Genomic DNA, 9,937 nt, shown 5'->3' on the forward strand with positions numbered 1-9,937 from the left:
TCCATCTATTGTGTAAAGGGTATAAAGATGGACCGCTCCTATTGTCTCATTGAGAGAAGGTTTGCTGCTTGTTTGTGCCTTTTCTCCATGAAGCTTCGTTAAAATAAAACTGTATTCTTGAAACCTTCAAGCCTGACTCAGTGGTACATTTCCCATAACAGCATGTTCTCCCATGTCTGCGTGGGTTTCCTCCGGGTGCTCCGATTTCCTCCCACAGTCCAAAGATGTGCATGTTAGGTGGATTAGCTATGCTAAATGCATGGGGTTACAGGGATAGGGCGAGGAGTGGTGGTCCCAGGTGGACTCTTTTTGGGAGTTGCTACAAATTCGATGGGCTGAATGACCTCTTTCTGCATTGTAGGGGTTCTATGATTCTATGGGTTCCATATTCAATGAATAAATCTGGGATAGAAAGCCAGTCTCAATAATGGTAATTATGGGATCATCATTGATCATTGTAAAAACCCATCTGGTTCACTAATGTCCTTTCGGGAAGGAAACCTGGTCTGGCCTACTTGTGACTCCAGAACTATAGCAACGTGGTTGATTCTAAACTGCCCTTTGAAATGTTCAGTTCTAAGGACAATTAGTGATGGATAAATTAGTAAAAACAGCGAGATTATGTTGCAGCTGTATAAGGTGCTGGTGAGGCCACACCTGGAGTACTGTGTCCAGTTTTGGTCTCCTTACTTGAGAAAGGATATACTGACACTGGAGGGGGTGCAGAGGAGATTCACTGGGTTGATTCCGGAGTTGAGAGGGTTGGCTTATGAGGCGAGACTGATTAGACTGGGGGCTATACTCATTGGAATTTAGAAGAATGAGGGGAGATCTTATAGAAACATATAAGATTATGAAGGGAATAGATAAGATAGAAGCAGGGAAGTCGTTTCCACTGGCGGGTGAAATTAGAACTAGGGGGCATGGCCTCAAAATAAGGGGAAGCAGATTTAGGACTGAGTTGAGGAGGAACTTCTTCACACAAAGGATTGTGAATCTGTGGAATTCCCTGCCCAGTGAAGCAGTTGAGGCTACCTCATTGAGTGTTTTTAAGGCAAGGATAGATAAATGTTTGAACAGTAAAGGAATTACGGGTTATGGTGAGTGGGCGGGTAAGTGGAGCTGAGTCAACGAAAAGATCAACCATGATCTTATTGAATGGCGGAGCAGGCTGGAGGGGCCAGATGGCCTACTCCTGCTCCTAGTTCTTATGTTCTTATGTAATAAGTACTGGTTTTGCCAGTGATGCCTACATGCAGTTTTCTCTCCTGTCTCTATGATAGTACACATTTGCCACTTGGATCTGAAGTTAAAATGCAATAAGTGGAACAGTCCTTTAGCTCACCCACTCTAACCATCTGGCAGCTCCTATATCTTCAAAAGCTGCTGCACTGTAATGCTTATGTCTCTCATTTTTTTGTCACTTCAAAAAATTCCAAATTCCTGTTAAGTCTGCCAGCACCATCTGCTTCCACTGTCTGCCGGGACAGTCTGTTGCACACATTCACCACTCTCTCTGTATGAAACAGTTGGAAGGAAACAATTTGTTCACCCTCCTACCTCTGAGGCACAAAAGTGACATTTCTTCATTTATTTTATATAATCCTGGATCATTAGGGTAAAGCCAATTTGTTTTTAAAAATGGCTTCAGCGAGCTTTGTCCCAGCGATGGCTTTGTGCCAGGGTTCTTTTCTTCAGTGGCTGTATTGCAATTACACTTCATCTGACTCACCGCTTGTGAACTCTCTTCCATATCCTGGGACTTATAGCCCTCCTCAGGCAATGCCGCAGACAAATAATCACATTTCCTCCTTTATCCAGTTCCTTGACCTAGTACAGCTGGGGAAATGAAAGCATCAGTCACAGGCTTGTTTCTTGCTGAGATTGTTTTCTATGATCCCATGAGATCATATGATCATAAGAAATAGGAGCTAGAGTGGGCCATTCAGCCCATTAAGCCTGCTCCGCCATTCAATGAGATCATGGCTGACCTGATTAAAGCCTTAACTTCACTTACCTGCCTGTCATCCGTAACCCTGGGCTCCCTGTCAAGAAGCTGTCTAACTCAGCCTTCAATGTATTCAATGACCCAGCCTTTTCTGCTCTCTGAGATAGAAAATTTGAAAAATTACTGAGATTCAAAGACAAAATTCCTCCAATGTGAGCCCCCTTCCTTTTAAACTGTATCTGCTAGTTCTAGACTCCCCCATGAGAAGAAACATCCTCACAGCATCTATCCCAATAAGCCCCTCAGAACCTTAATGTTGCGAGTCCTGGGACCTCTGCTATTTGTGATATATATAAATGATTTGGAAGAAGGTGTAACTGGTGTTATCAGCAAGTTTGCGGATGACACGAAGATGGCTGGAATTGCGGATAGCGAAGAGCATTGTCGGGCAATACAGCAGGATATAGATAGGCTGGAAAATTGGGCGGAGAGGTGGCAGATGGAGTTTAATCCGGATAAATGCGAAGTGATGCATTTTGGAAGAAATAATGTAGGGAGGAGTCATACAATAAATGGCAGAGTCATCAGGAGTATAGAAACACAGAGGGACCTAGGTGTGCAAGTCCACAAATCCTTGAAGGTGGCAACACAGGTGGAGAAGGTGGTGAAGAAGGCATATGGTATGCTTGCCTTTATAGGACGGGGTATAGAGTATAAAAGCTGGAGTCTGATGATGCAGCTGTATAGAACGCTGGTTAGGCCACATTTGGAGTACTGCGTCCAGTTCTGGTCGCCGCACTACCAGAAGGACGTGGAGGCGTTAGAGAGAGTGCAGAGAAGGTTTACCAGGATGTTGCCTGGTATGGAGGGTCTTAGCTATGAGGAGAGATTGGGTAGACTGGGGTTGTTCTCCTTGGAAAGATGGAGAATGAGGGGAGATCTAATAGAGGTGTACAAGATTATGAAGGGTATAGATAGGGTGAACAGTGGGAAGCTTTTTCCCAGGTCGGAGGTGACAGTCACGAGGGGTCACGGGCTCAAGCTGAGAGGGGCGAAGTATAACTCAGACATCAGAGGGACGTTTTTTACACAGAGGGTGGTGGGGGCCTGGAATGCGCTGCCAAGTAGGGTGGTGGAGGCAGGCACGCTGACATCGTTTAAGACTTACCTGGATAGTCACATGAGCAGCCTGGGAATGGAGGGATACAAACGATTGGTCTAGTTGCACCAAGGAGCGACACAGGCTTGGAGGGCCGAAGGGCCTGTTTCCTGTGCTGTACTGTTCTTTGTTCTTTGTTCTTTGTTGAGTCCATTATGACCAATCTTCTGAACAGTTTTAAGGAAGAGTTATATTGGACTTGAAAGATTAACTCGGTCTCTCTCTACTCAGCTTCTCCTGCACTCTGTTTTTATTTCAAATCTCCAGCAGCCACAGTATTTTACTTTTGTTTTCACCTCGGAATCTTGTATGTCTTTAATCAGATCATCACTTATTCTTCTAAGCTCCAATGAGTATAGACCAAAACTTTCCTTATTAAAGAACCCCTTCATCCCAGGAATCAGTCTAGTGAACAACTGTATCAAATGCAAGTATATCCCTCCTTAAGTAATGAGCCCCAAACTGCATACAGCTCTCTAGGTGTGATCATACCCATGTTCTGTACATTTGTAGCAAGACTTCGCAACCTTTTATACTTCATTCCACTTGCAATAAGGGCCAGCATTCCATTTGCCTTCTTAATTCTTTGCAGTGCCTAGATGCTGTTTTGTGATTTACGTAGATCACTTTGCAGCATTCTGCAGGCTCTCTCCATTTAAATAATACTCTGCTTTTCTATTCTTCCTACCAAAGTGGACAACCTCACGCTTCTCCACATTATATTCCATCTGCCAACTTGTTGCCTACTCACTTAACCTATCTAGATCGCCTTTGCAGGCTCTTTGTATCCTCTTTACAGCTTGTTTTCCTACCTATTTTTGTATTGTCGGCAAATTTGGCTAATGCAATGGGTTCCTTCATCCAAGTCCTTGATATAATCATAAATAGTCGAGTCCTGCACTAGTCCCTGTGGCACTCCAATCATTACAGCTTCCAGCATAAAAATAACCCATTTATCCAGACACTGTTTCCTGTTAGTTAGCCAATTTTCTATCCATGCTAATATATCACCTCCAACACAATGAGCCCTTATCATGTGCAGTACTCTTTTACATGTCACCTTATTGAATATGTTTTGGAAATCCAAATACACTACATCATCTCCCTTATACACCCATGCTTGTCACATCCTCAAAGAACTCTAATAAATGTGTCTGTCATTTGGCAGCATACAACAGCATTACTGAAAAAAAGAGACATGCCGTCAAAGCTTTGCAGCTTATCAGAACAGATTCAGAAGAATACCAAATTACAAAGGGAACAATAATTTATCACTGCATGAGAAGAGGGTGGTGATTGGTTGGGAAGTGGACTCTGATGGGTAGAGGCATTGTCATGGAGAATGCACCAGGGAACAGTTAACTGCCAAGCTTTTATTAAAATTTTAATCAGGTGTGTCAACTCTGATTGATCAAGGCATTGTCATGAGAAATAAACTCAAAAATGGCTGACCCCCCCAGACTTTTGTTTAGTTGAAAAAGGTGCAATGTACGGACATGTTGTTTCTGTTCACATAAATGAGCCACACTGAGTCTGACTGATAATCTTAAATAGATTGCCAGTGTAATTCACAGCACATCCAGAAATGTTTAGCAATTGTTGTCCAATTGCATCCAATGTTGGACACTATATTCTGGATATACGCACTGGATGAGTACAGTTAGTATCTTGCCTGTAGCAAACAGCCAAAGGGACGTGTTGTTTGATACAATCCCCCAGTTGTTGGGATGTATGGCCTACTTACCAAGCATCACATCGGCAATGAAATTCATATACCACATTATTCATCTCTCTGATAGGCAGAACTTCTGTTTGGCTTGATGGCAGCGTTAGTGGAGAATACCACTCCTGTTGCTGCTGCTTGGTGGCAGTGTGAAACGGCTAGCTTCACCAGTTGCTCAGATTTTTGAGACACCTTAGCCTTCCAGGGGAATCTAAGATAGACTAGGTCCTTTTCAGACTGAAAGTGAAAGCCCAATGCCTGTCCATAAGTTATATACAGCAAGCAATGATCCGATCAGGGTAACCATCACCCACAGGAAAGCATCGATGTACCCTATTTTGGCATCAAGCCTGCATGGTGAGCATATGGCTTGGATCCTATTTATGAGTTTGTCAGCAAAGGCAATCGTACAGTGCATGCATCTGGAAGAATCCCAATGCATAAACTGACCAGTTAAGGTAGGCTTGCAGTAGACCATAGCAAAGAACCCATTAGCAGATTTCACATCTAACTGTTCCATTTCACAGAATCCTACAGTGCAGAAAGAGGCCATTTGGCCCATCTAGCCTGCACCAACCACAATCCCACCCAGGCCCTATCCCCATAAGATGTGTGGGTTAGGTTGATTGGCCATGCTAAAATTGCCCCTTAGTGTCCTGGGATGTGTAGATTAGAGGGATTAGTGGGTAAAATGTGTGGGGATGTGGGGGTGAGGCCTGGGTGGGATTGTGGTCAGTGCAGACTCGATGGGCCGAATGGCCTCTTTCTGTACTGTAGGGTTTCTATGATTTCTATAACCCCATGCATTTACCCTAGCTAACCCACCTGACACAATGGGCAATTTAGCATAGCCAATCCATCTAACCCACACATCTTTGGACTGTGGGAGGAAACTGGAACACCCAGAGGAAACCCACGCAGACATGGGGAGAATGTGCAAACTCCACACAGACAGTGACCCAAGCCAGGATTCGAACCCGGGACCCTGGCGCTGTGAATCAGCAGTGCTAACCACTGTGCCGCCCTTTGAGTGCAGGATGGAGCCCATTAAAATGTGTAAGGAAATTTTTTTTACATGCAATTGCAGATTCAAATACAACAAGCGTACCATCCACATTTTGAAAATAAGTAAGGGATTGAAGGTTGGGGGTAATTCTATCAAAGACGTATTTCTTGTGGAAACTGACAAGTTGGCGAGAGCTGGGCCTATGGAGATCCCATGGCAAAACCATCCATTTGAACATATATGGTGCCATTAAAACTGAACTCAAATGTGCAAGTTGCTGAGTTCATTGAATACTGGTTCAGACAATGCAGTTAGATGGTCATGATATTGTCGCATGGTGCAAACGATTATGGCTTCTTTGAATGGTACATTAATGAATAGGCTAGCAATTTCGGACAAGCACATGGACACAGCATTATTATCAATATGCAAACCCTGTATGGACTTTTCAAGGGGAAGGAATCCATCACCGTGCATGTGGAAAACTTGCTCAGAACTGCTTGCAGCAACTCAGCCAACCATTTGACAAATTCATATCATGCAGAACCAGTTATAGATAAGATAATACATAATGATACATTACTCGTGTGCCTTGGGCAAATTTATCAAACACAATTTCTCTTTCACAAACCTTGTTGATGCTATTTGAAAAATGTGATTTCCTAAATGCCCTGTGATCACCTACTTAATAATTGATTCTAGCATTTTCTCAATGGCAGGTGTTAAACTAACTGGCCCATAATTTACTGCTATCTGTCTCCTTCCTTTCCCTGTCCTGAAGTGTTACATTTGCAGTTTTCCAATCAACTGGGACCTTTCCAGAATCTCGGGAATTTTGGAAGACTTCAACCAATTTATCCACTATCCTCACAGCCACTTTTGTTTAAAGACCTCGGATACAGGCCATCAGGTCCAAAGGACTTGTCAGCCTTCAATCCCATTAGTTTTCCTAAAGCTTTTTCTCTAGCTGATTGTTTTCAATTCCCCCCTCCTTTTGTCTCAGGCTTTTCTACTGTTCTTGGCATGCACTGTGTCTTCCACTGTGAAAACAGATACAAAATACTCATTCAAAGTCCCTGCCATTTCGTTGTTTCCCATTATTAATTCCCAAATCTCATCCTCTAAAGGACAAACACTCACTTCAGAAACTTCTTTTTCTGTACTTGCAGAAGTTTTTACTGTCTGTTTTTATATTTCTGCCAGTTTTCATAGAATCCCTACAGTGCAGGGCCATCGAGTATGCACCGACCACAATCCCACCCAGGCCCTACCCTCATATCCCTACATATTTATCCGCTAATCCGTCTAACCTACGTATCTCAGGACACTAAGGGGCAATTTTTAGCATGGCCAATCAACCTAACCCACACATCTTTGGACTGTGGGAGGAAACTGGAGCACCCGGAGGAAACCCACGCAGACACAAGGAGAATGTGCAAACTCCACACAGACAGTGACCCAAGCCAGGAATTGAACCCAGGTCCTTGGAACTGTGAAGCAGCAGTGCTAACCACTGTGCTACCGTGCCGCAATGCTAACCACTGTGCTACCGTGCCGGATTTCTCTCTTAATCCAATTTCTTCCTTTTTAAAAAAGATTTGCTGGTTTCTAAAAATGTTCCCACTCCTCTAGACTACCACTAGTCTTTGCAGCTTTGCATTCTTTCAATTTTAAACTACCCTTAACTTCCTTAGTTAGCCACAGATGGTCCTCCTGCAGTCTTTCATTCTCAATGGAATATATCTTTATTGAGAGTTATGAAATAGCTCCTTAAATGTCTGCCACTGTTTCTCTACTGTCTGACTTTTTCATATTATTTTCCAGTCCACTTTATCCAATTCTGTCTTCATAACCTTGTAATTGTCTTTATTTAAGTTTCAGACAGTAGTTTCAGATCCACATTCCTCACTCTCAAACTGAATGTGAAATTCTATCACGTTATGACCACCCCTACCTAGACGATCTTTTGCTATGAGGACACTAATACGTTACTGGGTCTAAGATAGCCCACTCCATTTGGTTCCTGAATATACTATTAAGTCATCCATCCACCTTTGCCCATTAGGGGAGGCGGTGGCACACTGGTATTGTCACTAGACCAGAGACCCAGGATAATTCTCTGGGGACTGGGGTTTGAATCCCACCGCAGCAGATGGTGAAATCTGAATTCAATAAAAATCTGGAACTAAAAGCCTAATGATGAGCATGAAACTATTGGCATAAAAATCCATCTGCAAACCTTACCCGGTCTGGCCTGTAATGCCCTCTGAAATGACCACTAAATTCAAGGGCAATTAAGGATTAGCAATAAACACTGTCCCAGCCAGTGATGCCCAGATCCCATGAATGAATGAAAAAAAAAAGAAATCTGATTCATCCAATCTGTGTGAGGATGATTCTTGCGGTATCTTTCCTCTGAGCCCATTATCTCTTGATTTATACTCTACTCTACAGCGTAATTACTGTTGGAGGCGGGGGATGCGTGCGCAGAAGAGTAATTCTTCATTATTTCTCATAACTATTAGGTAGCTATCCAATTGAATGACTGATGTATTCTTTTGTCCTGGATTTGGTAAATTTTGAACAAGACCTATAACTCTCGACTGAAGGAAGTAATTAGACGGTGGAAGAAAGGATAATGGTAAGATTTGTGTTGACTGTCGACGAAGATTTACGGCATTCACTTGTTTGTAATAACTCCTCAATTGTAAATCACTTTAGGTTCTACAGACTCAACCACAGAGAAAGAACATTTTAAATGGTGAATTGAGTATATCTATTAACCATTAAACAGGTAATAAGTCAGAAAGATAAAAAGCGGTGTCAGCAGTAATTAACAGTAAGAGGAGAAAGTTTAACTTTAACAATTGAACAGACTTCTCACCAGCCGTCTCACACCAGGATGTGAAAACGTGGAGAATGTGTTAACCCAAGATGGCTTCTCAGGACCTTTTGTTTTGTAGCTTCAATCATTTTATTGACAAGAGTTACGGAAATACCGCTTTGGTCAGAAAAAAAACAACTGGGAGTTTGCAATCGCAGGAGTTCACTGTGATGACGCCATGGTGAAATATAGAAAATAGGTGAAGGAGTAGGCCATTCAGCCTTTTGAGCCTGCACCACCATTCAATATGGTTGGTCATGCATTTTCAGTATCCCACTCCCACTTTCTCTCCATTCCCCTTGATCCCTTTATGCTAGTCACATTGTCAAAATCTATCTTTTCCACAATGTTTTTCAGTTTGATTCTTTCTTCTTGATTGCAGATGAAGATTTTGCCCAGTTTGGCCTCCATCCAGCCAAACTCATCCAGACTTACAACTGTGCATCTGTCAAATCTCTGAATATTTCAGCCAGCAGCCATTTCTCAATTGTTTGATAAGCAATTGCGATGACATGGCAGATAAACTTCTGTACTGAATCTTCAAAGCTTGTTCTGCCATCAGTCAGCTCAGAGTTTTCTTCCGGGTTGTGTCAGAAACCCTGAAAGTGGCAGGTCTCCAGCAGATCACCGAGATTCAGGATCTGTTAGATCGGTCGCTCCTCCTGATGTATCTGGTCGATCCCAGATTTGCAGAGTGTGCAATCTGTGTGTCGCATGTTTGTCAGAGCTCTCAGGAAAATCTGTGCAGTTACAATGGTCTGGAAGAAAGTGGGATTGAACTGATACAGTTTAAGAACAGCCAGACTGGCCTCCAGATCATACGCATTCTCCCTGGCCTGTGATTCCACGTCACATTCCAATGTTGAGAGATTCCAGGATTATACCGATCGATGCCTTTCAGCAGCTTCCCCACGTTGGCCCTCATCTGCTCGATGGCACTCATGGCTGGACACAGGCCCCCTTCCCCACTTCACGCTCAGTGCCTACAGGCCTGGAACAAACAGCGAGGCCTCAGCACATGCTGCTCCACCACACCAGAAAGGTCAAAGGGGTCTCGGGACCCTTTTTGATGCATTAAAGATGTTGAAAGCCCACCTTGGTCAATTTCTGCTAAATAGCCAATTGATCTATAACTTGTCAATAATTAAATAAGAGCAAATTCATTGGTTTTTAGCTAATTACACACATTATAAGATTAAGAAAATAACTTCTCAAGC

At 43.0% G+C, this 9,937-nt stretch overlaps 1 pseudogene; it reads right to left on the minus strand.

The window, feature by feature from the left end:
* Window positions 1-8,975: 8,975 nt before the first annotated feature.
* Window positions 8,976-9,663, minus strand: LOC144511028 (eukaryotic translation initiation factor 3 subunit K pseudogene; annotated as a pseudogene).
* Between the last annotated feature and the right edge of the window lie 274 nt (window positions 9,664-9,937).

This window comes from Mustelus asterias, chromosome 1, assembly GCF_964213995.1.
Source record: "Mustelus asterias chromosome 1, sMusAst1.hap1.1, whole genome shotgun sequence".
Classification (NCBI taxonomy): Eukaryota; Metazoa; Chordata; class Chondrichthyes; order Carcharhiniformes; family Triakidae; genus Mustelus; species Mustelus asterias.